Source organism: Taeniopygia guttata, chromosome 1A (genome assembly GCF_048771995.1).
Source record: "Taeniopygia guttata chromosome 1A, bTaeGut7.mat, whole genome shotgun sequence".
Taxonomy (NCBI): Eukaryota; Metazoa; Chordata; class Aves; order Passeriformes; family Estrildidae; genus Taeniopygia; species Taeniopygia guttata.
The window spans coordinates 66,429,017-66,441,938 of NC_133025.1; the positions used below are offsets into that span (position 1 = coordinate 66,429,017).

Sequence of the window (12,922 nt, forward strand, 5' to 3'; positions counted from 1 at the left end):
AATGTCTGTACTTTCAGTCAGGTCCCTTTTCCATCCATAGCATATCCAAGTCTGGTTACTTTCTCTTCATACATGCCATTATTCATAGGACACATTTGTTGATGACTCTCAGGAAGTTTCCTAGTAGTTTTAGAAAGACATTGCTTGGCTTCATTCACACTGGCTTTTTTAATCTATAATAGGTATAGATAACCGATTTCTTGAAGTTTAGACAAGGTTTTGCTGTGTTAAATGTTATACATCTTATGTCACAGTCCTCAGCTTGAACTGGATACAAAAAATAATTACAACCTTACAGATTATTATATATATTCTGTATAAAAATCTATGAAACTCCATGAATTATCATAAGAAAGAAGTAATCATTCTGTTTCTCAAACACAAGAATTTTTAAGTACCAGTAGGAGACCTGTAAACTACATCTAAGGGGCAATTTCCACACAGTATAAATTCGCAAGTGCAAAATTTGCCTAGAGATGCTAATAATTTATGAGTTATGATCCATGTGATATTCTGCAGCTGATTTTTCTACACTAAAGGCAGGTCTTTGTGCAATAATGGTGCTTATTGCACAAAGCAGAAGTGGGCATTATAAGCATTTTCAAACACTACTGTGTGTCTTGGAAGTTTAAAGTGTGTCAGCAGGAAAACCAACATTGTAGGAAATTCAGAACCCTGACACCATCAAAACACAAAGTGGATCCATTAATTTTTGGTTAAAGAACTTAATGTGCTTTTAAATACTGGAAAAGTTCAAGTCCACTGAATGGACCAGGAGTGTGAAACCTGCCACCAAGCATAACTACCCCACAGTGCAGACTATGTCATCAAGACTTAGGTGTTTGACTTCTTCAATTCCCCTTGAAATCCCTTTTCTTGTGTCCAGAGGAAGGAAACCACAGATCTCAGGGGGGTTTTTGTTCTGTTTCTAATGACATTCAGCAATGTCATCTTTGCTAGAGATCTTTTACACTCGGTTTATCTTAGTGCAACAGGGCAATAATGAAACCTGCTTGCAAAATGAATATTTTAATGTTAAGATAGCCAAGTCACTTTTATCCAAAGCACTCAAATATGTAAAACACAACAGCTTTGTTACTGCACAAAAGTGCCCCATTGCTTGGAGAATGGCTGTTGCCTGTTGTATTGCAGCCCTGATTTAATGAGCTGTTCTTATAGTTCAAAATAGAAAATAAAAAAAGAAATTAGCTGGGATCCCGATTGCCTGTGACCACCTTTGTGATAAAACAAAAAGTTCTGAACAATGCTGTGTGCATCATCATCACAGGGAAAGATTAAAATAGATGTTCTGTTATGTTTGGGAAAGTCTGGTGGCCTGATTTTCCAAAGCACTTTCTGTCTGAAAGCAACCTTTGCATCCAAGGTGTAAATGACAGAGAAAGAAAAGAATCTATTTACTTTTAAAGAGTAGTCAAATTGGAAAAAGTTACAAATTGACTTTTACAAAATGAGCCCATGGTCAATAACAACTTTAGCAGAAGGGAGACTAAATTTGCTGGCATGTATGGAACGAGTGATTTAATCTATTGCTGAACGACTGCCAGTGCTGGGGTGGAATGCAGCAGATGTTTTTCATGGAAACTTTAAACATAATTTTCCAATAGAAAGTGAGGCATAATATTGTCTCTAATAGATGTAGTAGGAAAAACTTCAGTAGGCCCAGGAACTACTGTCTTATTCCTAGTGCAATCCTTTACACCCTTTTTTCTCATTTCAAGTTTAATCCTTTTTCTGCTAAAGAACCAATATACTTAGGAATAAGGGGAATTTATCATACTAAGCAAAAGTAATTAATTCTGCACAGAAGCAGCAGAATTAACTAGTCTGAGGTGAGTAAGCTTGTGTACTAAGCAAAGCCTACATATTTAGACCTTGTTATTCATCCCAGCTGCTCCACAGATGGGAGAACAAACTCTTGAAAAAGCTACTTCACAATGGCTGCACCAGGTATTAGAGGCAATTTAGGCAATTATTAAATGGAATTGGTGACCTCTGATGTGTCTGTTCTCATCCCTTCTGCAGAGCATCCCTTTGGTGTATATACACAAGATGGGCTCTGTCCCTGGGGCTGTGCAATGCCAACTCAAATCCCCCAAAATATTCAGTTTTTAACCTAGAAATGCCTATGCTGAAATGCACAAAAAGAGAATACGAAGGATCTTGACCCATAAAAGTCTTGTTTTACCTGAAATGTCCTGGGATCTGACAAGGCAGGAAATACTTATCACCCTGCAAAGTTAAGGTGGAAAGTTAGATACGTGTGGCCACAGGATGGGAATCCACAGAAATACTTTCAGGAGTAAGTTTTAAATTAACATTGATACTGTATGACTGCAAGAAACAGAAGAATGACAAACAACTGTCCTTTAATCCTGTTGGTAATCTTATCAATTTATTTGCATAAGTATCTATTCACATTTTGCAAGTTAAATACATTCATGAGTTGATATGGATTATCCCATGGTTCATGCTATGGAGATTTAAGGGGAGTGTGCTTCATTAGTTTTAAAAAGAGAGAGAGAGGAACCATAAGCCAGTCCACAGCCCCACAGTGTTCACTGTAGAGCTGTTCCAGCTCATTTAAAATGGCTCAGTGATGAGGTTTTCATTACTTCCTCTGGGAGATTATTCTACAGAATTGCGAATCTCAGAAATAGGAAGTGTAAATATTCCCTCAGTTAATTTAATTAAGCTCTTCTCCATTCTTGCCCCCTCACCACCTTGTAATTTCTCTCTTTTCTCACGTAGCATGTTCCTCTAAAACTCTGTGCTTGAGTGGCTGCTAATCTGTCTGGGGATAGGGAGTAATCCTCCTTCCTCTGGCTGCCCATGCTGGATGTGCTGCTTGGCTGGGGCTTGGAAGGAAGGGAGGAAGCCAGGCAGGGCTTGGGGAGGCCAGAGGAGCACCATGGAGTTTACCATGGCTCAGCCTGCGCCACCCACACAAGGATGTGCTGGAGTTCTGCATGGCTTCTTTCACCACACTCAGCACTCTGGTAGTTTGCCTGATTTTATACCTGTAGCACTCCTGTAAGGAAGCAAAACAACCTCATTTTGAGATAATGGAAGTGGCAGAAGCTGTTGAGCAAACGATATTGTCTCCCACACGGTGCAGGGCCAAGCTGAGATGCTGGAGATGCTTCTGTCAGGTCAGGTGGGGTGCCCAAAGCAGCATCTGCTGAGTGCTCTGCGCAGAATAATTTGCCCTGCAAAGAAGCTAACTTGGGTCTGTTTCCACTGCACTAAGGAATGTAAGCGTGGTGTTTGTGACAGATGTTAAACGAGCTCAGCTCTTGTCAGGCAGCTCAGAAAGGAAAGACTAAGGGGGTCTGGTGGAGCCCTGGTGAGAAAGCTGCTGACTGGCATGAAAATCACAAAAGATGATAGTGATGCAGGACCTTTCTTGTCAAAAGCCTAGGATAATGTTACCTTTGCTCTGTAAACTTAGAATAGAAAGCAGAGAGTATTAAAGCTAAAGTTTACATAGCAATAATGTCTGGTTCTGTTGCTTGGCTACTTATTAGGCTGGTAATTTTCCACTTTTTAAAAATATTTGATAGGCTACAATCTCCTGCTGTGCAATAACTGAAGTCAGATCACCTCCTTGATCCAGTAGATCTGTTACTCTACTGAAAGTCAGTCATCATAATTAAGAGGGAATTAGAGTTTACGTGCTCTGTCCACATATGAACAGGAATGGATATCCTGAGCTATCCCTGTCTCACTAATGCTGAGAAAACTGCATAAAACTTACAGGAATACGTGAAGGGATTCAACCCTCTGTCTCTCTCTCTCTGTCAAGATAAATAGATGTCAAATACCTTTTGTCCTAAATACTCTTTTTTCCCCCAATAACTGCTCCTTTTCACTTTGTGACTTCCTGTTCATGAAGCATTAATGTATTCAGAATATCAGTAGATCTGATGGTTTGAAATAAGGATGATTTCCTTTATTAAAAAAAAACCCCAAAACAATCAGTCAAATGATGAAGGTTGCTATAGTTAAGTCAGTAGAGTTACATCAAGGTTAAGCAATTATAAATGAAATAACCAAAATCTAAATAGTCTGTAGGATTTGACCTTTAATGCACAGCTATTAATACTTCACTCTTTGCACTTCTGCTCAGCTCTCCACTCATGCCTGTTGTCTCCAGTTCCTTTTTCTACTTGGCACTAACATGTTCAAAACTTAATGTCTGCTCAATGATCTTCTCTACCCATAAATGCTTTTCCCCCCTTTTTGCCCTCTACTTATTAACTTTCTTTTAAATTTAGTAGGTGTCAGAAGCTTGCCAAGCATTCTCCTTTCAGTCCTTTACTCCCTTCAGACCTCTTTCCTTCCGTCTTTAAAATCCTACTGTTCTCTGCCTGTCTCCTGCTGGCACTGGTACGTGTACTCAGTAACTTAGGGGAGGCAGTTCTGCTCCTTCAAGCTCAGTAAATGGATCAGCTCAGCATGGAAGAGCAGGAGAATAGCATGGAAGTGACAGAGAGACGCTTTTAAAACTGCCCAGTAAGAGAAGGATGAGTGAACATCTAATGGTGAAGTAAGAGGGTAAAGACAGGTGGTAAATCTCTCCTCAATTTGCTTTATTATGTTAAGAACACATTGCCGTGACATGCACTGTACAATATGTTTTCATAAACTATATCTCATCTTCAGCATTTTACCCTTCAGGCCTGCAAGGCATGTTTTTTTTTTTTAAATTTGGCTTGTGACCTTTCTGATTCATGAAATATAAAAATAGAAAGTTCTTATATTTTTGTTTTATCTGATAGTGTTGAATGTTATGAGTGTATTATTAGTATAAAGCCTTTCCTTTGTGGTGATTAGTAGTGTTTACTCTGACATTTAGTGAAGGGGTGTTCTGTTCTCATGGCTGCATTTGCTCCAAAGTGCTAAGTAACTACAGAAATTTAAAAAAAATTACAACTGCCAACCCTTTACCTATATGTTCATATTTCGGTTTTGCTGTGATGCTCACCCTTTCACTAAGTGTTTTTTTTTTTTTTATGTTTAGGTCATCTTTGAAAAGAAGGCAGCTTTGCAAACAATGACCTTTACCAAGTTGGTAGGAAATGCCATTTTCTCTCAAGTGAGGTGAGATTCATGTGGGAAAGGCTGCTGCTCTGCAATCCTGAAAAGAGTCACTCACGTCTCTCTTCCTCTGCAGGATGAGCAGATGCTTTCTGCAGGCCTAGGAGAAAGTGTGGCAACCTCTTTTAGTGCAGACTCCTCTTGGGGCCCAAGTCAGGCTTTTTCAGAGACATTATTGCTCTCTAAAGTAATGGTACCAAGCAAAATGCTTTTGTGTTCTTGCAGAGGTTGCAATATTGACCTCATCCATACAGATCTCATCAATACTGACCTCATCAACTTCCCTGCACTGCATTTTGGAAGGTATAAACCCAAAAGTAAAAATTACAGATGGTCCCCAAGGGGCACAGATTCATTCTAAGCTGGTCAAATCTATCTTGCTGGAAAAAGGGGCTCAGCCTCAGCAAGACATTGTCGATCCCATGTTCTAAACCTTTAGCAGAAAATCTCTATCCTAAATGCTGATAAGATTGAATAGAAATTTCAAAGAAGAAATTGCCATAAGCCTTCTCAAGTGTTTGCCAACAGGATTTCTTTAAAGAAAAAATAAAATTTAGGTCTTAAATGTGTTCATGTTAATATGAACATTTAATGTCAGTGCCATGACAAAAAGCTCAAGTATTGTTGAAGGGTGGATAGAAAATAATGTGACTGGTGTAATATTAGTTACACACCTCTTATCAGCATGGGAGTGAATGGAGCCTTTCTTTGTCAACAACATATTTCACTCATTTATGGAAGGAATAGTTATTTATAAGGGGATACAGCACTACAGAAGTATAGTCTGATTTCTGTCACAAAGTTGTTTTTAAATTGCCTGATTACATCTAATAATTTTGTTTTTCCTGTATTTAGCCAGCAGTAACCAGTGCTGATGTCGTTCCTGATCTTTTACAGGTTTAACATATGCTTAAATTTTGACAATATGAGAATTCCTGCTAGCCTTGCTAGGACTAGTCATTGGGTATAGGCATGTGTAAATGTCTTAGATGCTGATGCCAAGTCCTGTGCTGCCTAACTCTTGGCAGGAGAATGACCCCAGGCTGGATGGGAATACTAGGAAATAAAAAAAAAAAGAAGTACAGAGATGGTGTTACTATTCTCCTGAGCCATACAGACTCTAAAAATATTTTAAAAGCTGTACACTTAAAAAATTTAAAAGTGCATTTAAAACTTCAAATTATTTGTTTTACTGTATAATGTGTAAATATACACCTCTAACTTTGTTTTTTTATCCTTATTGAAAAGTATTGTTCATTAAATGAAAGACTTTTTTGTGGTTAACCTTAGAAGGAGAATATCTGTTTATTAACTAATAGCAAAACAGTAGTGCTCCATGGCAGCAGGAGCAGCATCATATTTCAGTTTAAACAGCTGCTATCTCCACAGCCAGACCTGGCAGTCCTTTTTGAATTTCCACACAGAATGAGCCCAGACAAGAAGATGTGATTCAGCAGCGTCCCTAGAAAGACTTTTATACCCTTTTATACTGCAGCCACACCTATGTGGCCACCTGTGAGTCAGCAGAGCAGAAATTAAATTTTCAATGAGTCCAGTGAGTTCAGCAAGCAAATAGAACTTGTCATTTTCTGGTAATTCAGTTCCCTGCTGTGTCACTGACCTTGGGCAAGGTATTCAGCTTTCCAATGTGTCATCTTCTATGTTAAATGGATTTAACAAGACCTAATCTCCACAAGGCATTCTGTAGACCTCAGTGGAGCTGCAGCTGTGGAAATGAAGGGAGAGTTTAGCACGCAGCCCTGCCACAGTATTCTGGGGTTCTCAGATGACTTTTGACCAAAATGAAATATAAATTATGCAGGGACTTGCTAACATTTAATTAAGTGAAGCCTCTTGCTATTTTGAGAACAATTTCTTAACAAGCAGAATTAGCAGAAATGTTCTGCTGGTGGAAGCCAATAGCTTCTCCAGGCAGAGCTGGTCTCTCCCCATCCCTGTAAGGCTGTAAACTCCTTCTGTGTTTTATGAATCATTTATCTCCTGATTTCTCATATTTTGGGTGCAATTTTCCCTTTGCCTGGCTCTGAAGAAGCCATGCATCTAACAGGGCAAGATGACGGCTGTTATTTTTTGTACACCCATGAGCTGAATTGCTTAGTAGCTTAAGCCACTTTGCAACTGTACAAACACACTGCGAGCAGGAGGAATGCACTTATGTCCCCAAGGACCTAATCTGGCTTGCAAAACTTCCACTAGTGGCACAAATGTGCAAAAAACAAAAATCCATCTTTCTTCTCTGTTTGCATTTGCAGAATATGGATTTAGCTAGAAAAATAATATATTAGCATTTATACGTCGATTTGTATTCATGTTCTCAAAGCATTTTGTTTACATTGAGTGGTAAGAATCATATCAGTTTATATTTCATATTTGGAAACAGAGCCAAAAAGTGACAAAGTGTTTCCTTCAAAATCATGCAGCAAGTCAGTCTTGGAGAGAAATGTGCCTGTTCCTAGACGGTGTTTGTAGCTCTCATCTTATTTATGAACAGCTGTGACTATTAGAATCTATTATTTATATTTCCACTAAGCTTATTTTTTTCCCCTTGCAGCAGACACTCTACAAAGGAGAATTGTTGTCATTTTTCTGCAGGTGCTGTGATTCACTGGGGTATTATGGGCAGTAATCAAGCAGCACTGCAGGCACTGCCCAGCAAGGATCTTTGTAAAGCCATTTCAAATGTGTTACTTAAAACCAATGCAGCACTTTAAAAAATAATTAAAAGTGTGCGGGCTGTGGACTTTCAGTGATGAAATAGATGAGAAAAAGTTGGTTCTGCCTGCATCATTGACCCCACACCATCAAGCATTTTCAAGCAGTGTCAGTGCTCATCCTCACTGCCAGCAGCTCCATTTACATGCATGCTCTGCCCCAACAACACATCCACTGAAAGCTGCTTCCAGCCAAGAGGGAGAATCTGTAACCTGTCCACAGTAGTGGCCTGAGGTTTACACTGGTTACAAGCAAATTTCAAAATGCTCAGAGGATTGGCTTCAGGCCCAGAATTGCAAATTGTCAGAGTTTGGTACCTCACTAAAGAAAACAATAATAAAACGCCAGAAATGATCACTGGGAAGCCACAGAGGGGTCTAGCACAGAAGAGGTGTGTGCAAGGCACTGGGGCTGCTGCCCTGTGATCAGTGCTGGAGCTGTGCTTCAGGGAGGCTGTGGCTCTGGGGAGATGGCAAAGCAGGTTGTGTGAAGAATAAGTGCCTAAACCAAGCAGCACTGACTGAAGACGCAGACATCTGTTTTCAATTTGCATGGAGTTGCTAATTTTTAAAGGACGAATTAGCATATATCTAATTTTAGCTAGGGAGTTGTAATTGGTATTTTCAGGAAATGTGGTGGTCGCTGCAGGCATTTGGAAAGCAATATTTGAGTTCCAGTCCTGCGCTGATCACCTGGAGGAACAAAGCCCTTTGGCCAGCAGGAGTAGGTGAGACACAAGAACCATCGCACGTTTTGTTCAGTAGGAACAAAACTTTGAAATCCAGCCACCCCTTTTCCCCCCCTCCCTCTCAGAAAAACAACTTGATTTGCTCTTGGAGAATGCAGCATTCTGGTTTTTCCCCTGAGCAGCAACAGATGGATTTCAAAGAAATCTCCGCTATTACAACAGTACTTTAGTCCCTCTGCTGCTTCTTCCTCTTCAGAAAACCAGCAGCTGATTTAATGCAAGGCAGTTTCTCCTTTATGGTCCATTTCAGCTCTAGAATGGATTTCCTATTTCCTGAGCTCCTCAGTTTTCCCTTCCAGCTTTCTCAGCCTCAGGGATGCTTTATCTCACTGCAGCCACCTCCCAGCCACCTGAGAGCATCCAGCACACACCGAGGGCCGGGGAACAGCTTCTCCAGTGGTTCTAGGAGCAGGTTTGGAGCAGAGTGCTTCCTTGTGCTGCTGAAACATGAAAAGCCAGTAGTGTGGTGCATTATCCACCTCTGACCAGCATTTGGAATACCTTCCTTAGGCTCTGGCATCATGCCTCTAGCTTGTCACGCCAGTAAGATGTTTTTAAAGTGAATTGGAATTGAAACATTAACTCAGTTCCCAGAGCGGGTGGTTTAGTCTTTTAAGCATCACGTTTTAAATACACAAATGCTTTCAGTCTTGTGAGATGCACCAAGCCTTTCACTATTCTGGAATACAAAGAGTGAATTTCTCACAATTTACTCACCGGGTTTTCTTTTCAGATGAGACCTTGGAAACCAAGTAATGCACCTTGTAGCAATTTTGGGGTAGAGGTGTCTCCTGTTTCCTGCTATATACAGAAGGAACTTACAAAATTTCAATCATCATTCTCTCTGGTCACCTCTACAATGTCTAGTGGATCACAGCATGCAGTGATAGTCACTTTTTAGATTAGCAAGCTGAACCTTGGTCACTCCAGACAGAGCTTCAGTTTTCCACCACCTGCATATCCTCTGACAGCTCTTTATGTTGGTTGTGCTTGTCCCTATCAGCAGTTGCTTTAAAGTGGTCAGGCAGGCTGTGTATACAATTTGTAAAGTAATTTTGCAATTATTTGGAGTGAAAACTGCAATATAATGTAGTATAATGAGCCAGACACTCAACCTACTTCTATTAACCCAAGATCTGTTCCAGATACGGATGTGGTGGGTTAAATAACCTCCTATAACACGCTCTTCCAAACGGACTTCTCCCAAGTTCATAATAATTGAATTCATCCTGGTTTAGAGGATTTTTTTATGTGTGAAGTTTTGCATTCCAAAGCCTCAGTCTGAGGCTGAGCGGAGCAGCCCCTTCCCCCACAGATGATTCTGTTAATCCTGTGGGATAAGCAAGGGTGGTACTTCCAAAGGAACACTGTATTCTCATATCTGCCTAACATCAGGCAAATTCCAGGCTCTATTCCCATGCCACAATATCTCCATTCATCACACTCTTGTTTGGCTATAAAGGAATAAAGACAGCTTAGAAGTCCTGATGGGAGGAAACGTGTGACTTAAGTTTTGATTTAATGGCCAGATTGTGGCTTTTTTGATAAGGAACATGGGAAGGAAAATTTTTAGAGATGCCCTGAACGCCTTGCAGAGGGAGGCCAAGGCCAGAGTTGTCACAAGCTCTGAAAAGCCAGGGCCTCCCTTCTCTGCCTGCCAGCTGTCCTGGAGACTTGCTGGAAGGCAGAACACCTCCTGTATCTTCCCACCTTCTGGAAATCCTCTTTCTTTAGGGCTGTGTGAGTTACCTGAGGGTGTTTTTCCTCGATGGATTGCTGACATGGCATCTCTTCTCTGGTGCAGTCTAGTTACCAAGACTGGCTCTGCTCTTTGTCCCTGGAGGATGAATCAGAGATCACAGGGGCTGACGGGGAGGAGGAAGAAGAGCTGCAGAGACATATCTGATATTTCTGGCAGAGGAGTAACAACAGTTCTCATGGGGAATCTCTGTGTACTGAACTTGGACAAAATGTCTGAGTTCCATTTTTAAACAAAAAAAGCCCAAAAAACTCCAAACCAAACAAAAAGAAAACCCCAGCAAAAAAAAAAAAAAAAAAGCAGCTTTGCAATTTGGTTTTGCTTTCACCTCCTACCTTTACCTGTGCTTTCCTCCTCTACATAACCCTAAATATCATGACCTCCTTTGTTAGATTTCCTTCTTATAATGTATTATCTGCAATCTATAGATAGAAATTAATAATGCCATAATATAGCCAGACTGGTAATAGGAAATGTAATCTACTACATAACACTGCTATAGGAATGTCAGCTGTGTTTTTTTAGGAGCAGCCTGGAATTTTCTGTAATTGTTTATTCTCAAAAGAATAAAATTAATCTTCTGTTATTTTTGGTATGTTTCTATTCCTCCAATTTTTCACATTGTGCCTATGTGTGTAGAAAGCATAATTTTTTTCTTCTTCTAAATGTCTTCAACACATCAGTTAGGTGAACAAGAGAATAATAATTTTCAGTATCTTGATTTGAATGTATGTGTGTTTCTCACAAAGCAACTTAAATGGCTACTTAAGTTTCCATGACATCTGGATTTTGCAATTGGCAATGTTTTTATCTTTGTCTGCCTGGCTTCACAGCAGAGTGACAGTGAAAATGCATTTAAACAAAAAGAATGAAGAAAAAGATCTGATTTAAACTTGTTTTTGTTGTCAGACAAACAAGCACGGTAGTTACACAACAGCCTTGGAGCACACTGAATGAATCCTCTGAAATCAAAGTTCCAAAGGCTATGGGATTATTTCTAAACTGCCTGCCAAGACCCCAAAATATGATAATTAATAAACTTAAGATATATGACAAAACTCATAATTGAAGTAAAAGGGGTGCAGGGAGCATTAATGAAATGAAACTGAGGTTTTGAAGCATCAGTTTTGAACCCTTCAATTTTGTCGTTAACTATTAACTTTAGGGGAGAGCCTTGAGACATTCAGTGACATTCACGGTAAAGTCGGAGGTGTGGAGAACCATGGAGAGAGAAAATATCCTCTAGAGAGAGTTTGCAATGAAGTCACCAATCTTGCAGGTCTTCTGAATGGTTTTTGCAGACTCAGGCTCTAGAAATAATAAAAAAAAAATATAAAAAGCATGAGGAGACAAAACAGCTTGGGTGTACTTCACACACAGAGTAGGCAGGAGAGGCAGGAATGGGATCCAGCTGTTCTGGTGCCTAAGCCCAAGGCACAACCCTTCAGGCCTCCCTCTCACCCTTCAGCATTCCCATTCATATTTACAATGGAAATTCGATTGCAACAGTGATCAAACCCAAGTTATTTTGGGCAAGTTAGAAAAAGACATCCCAGAAATACATGATAAATAATGTGGTTGGGATCCCTTCCTTCTCCCCTTCCTTTTCCCTTTTCTCTCTTCTCCCTTGTCCCTATGGAACTGGGGCTACTGTGTTCATCCTAGCTCTGGATTTAGTTCCTCCTGAGGGAAGTTTAATCCTGCACACAGCATTTCATACTAATGGCTGCAGAACTCACTGTGCATTTATGTTTGAGTCAGGAAACTGAAAAGTAAGTTTGAAAAAAAAATAATAATTCACAGTTTCAGCTTCCCTTTTCCCTATTTGCTTAAATAAAACATGAAGAAAAAAATGACCTTTCCTGCTGTTTTTCATTTGCTTTCAATTAGAAATGCAATCCTTCTGGCCTGTAAAATTTGCTAATATTTACAAGGATTCTAGACATAGTCCCTTAACCAGAGAAACAAAAATTACAGTTTTTAAACTAGTCTGGAGGAAAAAAAATCCTGTTCTAGTGCCTCACAGCATTTTAGAAATCCTTAAGACCAGAAGGATGATTTCTCTCAGAATCATTGTATATATTAAAGATGAGAAAAATGCAAATATTTTGTTGTCTGTTCTCCTAACTGACCCAGGCTGAAAGTTAAAAATGCTACTTCTCTCTGAGAATATATACTTTTAAATTATACTTGAAATTATAACTTTTTTCTTATCAAGATTAAAGATTTTCATGTTTCTTCATATTATTTTAGAGAATCAGAAACACAGGAGTAAAAAGAAAACCAAGAATGCAGTGGTGCACACATATTCCTCAACAAAGAAGCAGATGCGGCTATTATTAAGAAAAAGTTGAAAAGCAAGGCAAAAAACAAGCCAAATTCTTAGTCATTTGTGGAAAATAGTAAAGGTAAGAAGATTTCAGAAAGCTGTAAAAGCAGGCCTTAAATAGAAAGAGCAGAAAACTTAAAACTAGCTACAGCTTCAAAGTCTGAAAGTAGAAAAAGTTACAACGGTACAGCAAGCAAGAACATGAAATAATAACTTGAGTTTTAGGCTTGGCTGA

General features: G+C 39.5%; 1 long non-coding RNA gene across 1 annotated transcript; it reads right to left on the reverse strand.

Annotated features, from left to right (window-relative positions):
- Positions 1–1,249: 1,249 nt before the first annotated feature.
- Positions 1,250–10,641, reverse strand: LOC140682258 (uncharacterized). Its single transcript, XR_012053749.1, has 3 exons — positions 10,349–10,641; positions 9,317–9,400; positions 1,250–6,844 (listed from the first exon to the last, which is right to left on the reverse strand). It is a non-coding gene; the product is annotated as an uncharacterized lncRNA (long non-coding RNA).
- Between the last annotated feature and the right edge of the window lie 2,281 nt (positions 10,642–12,922).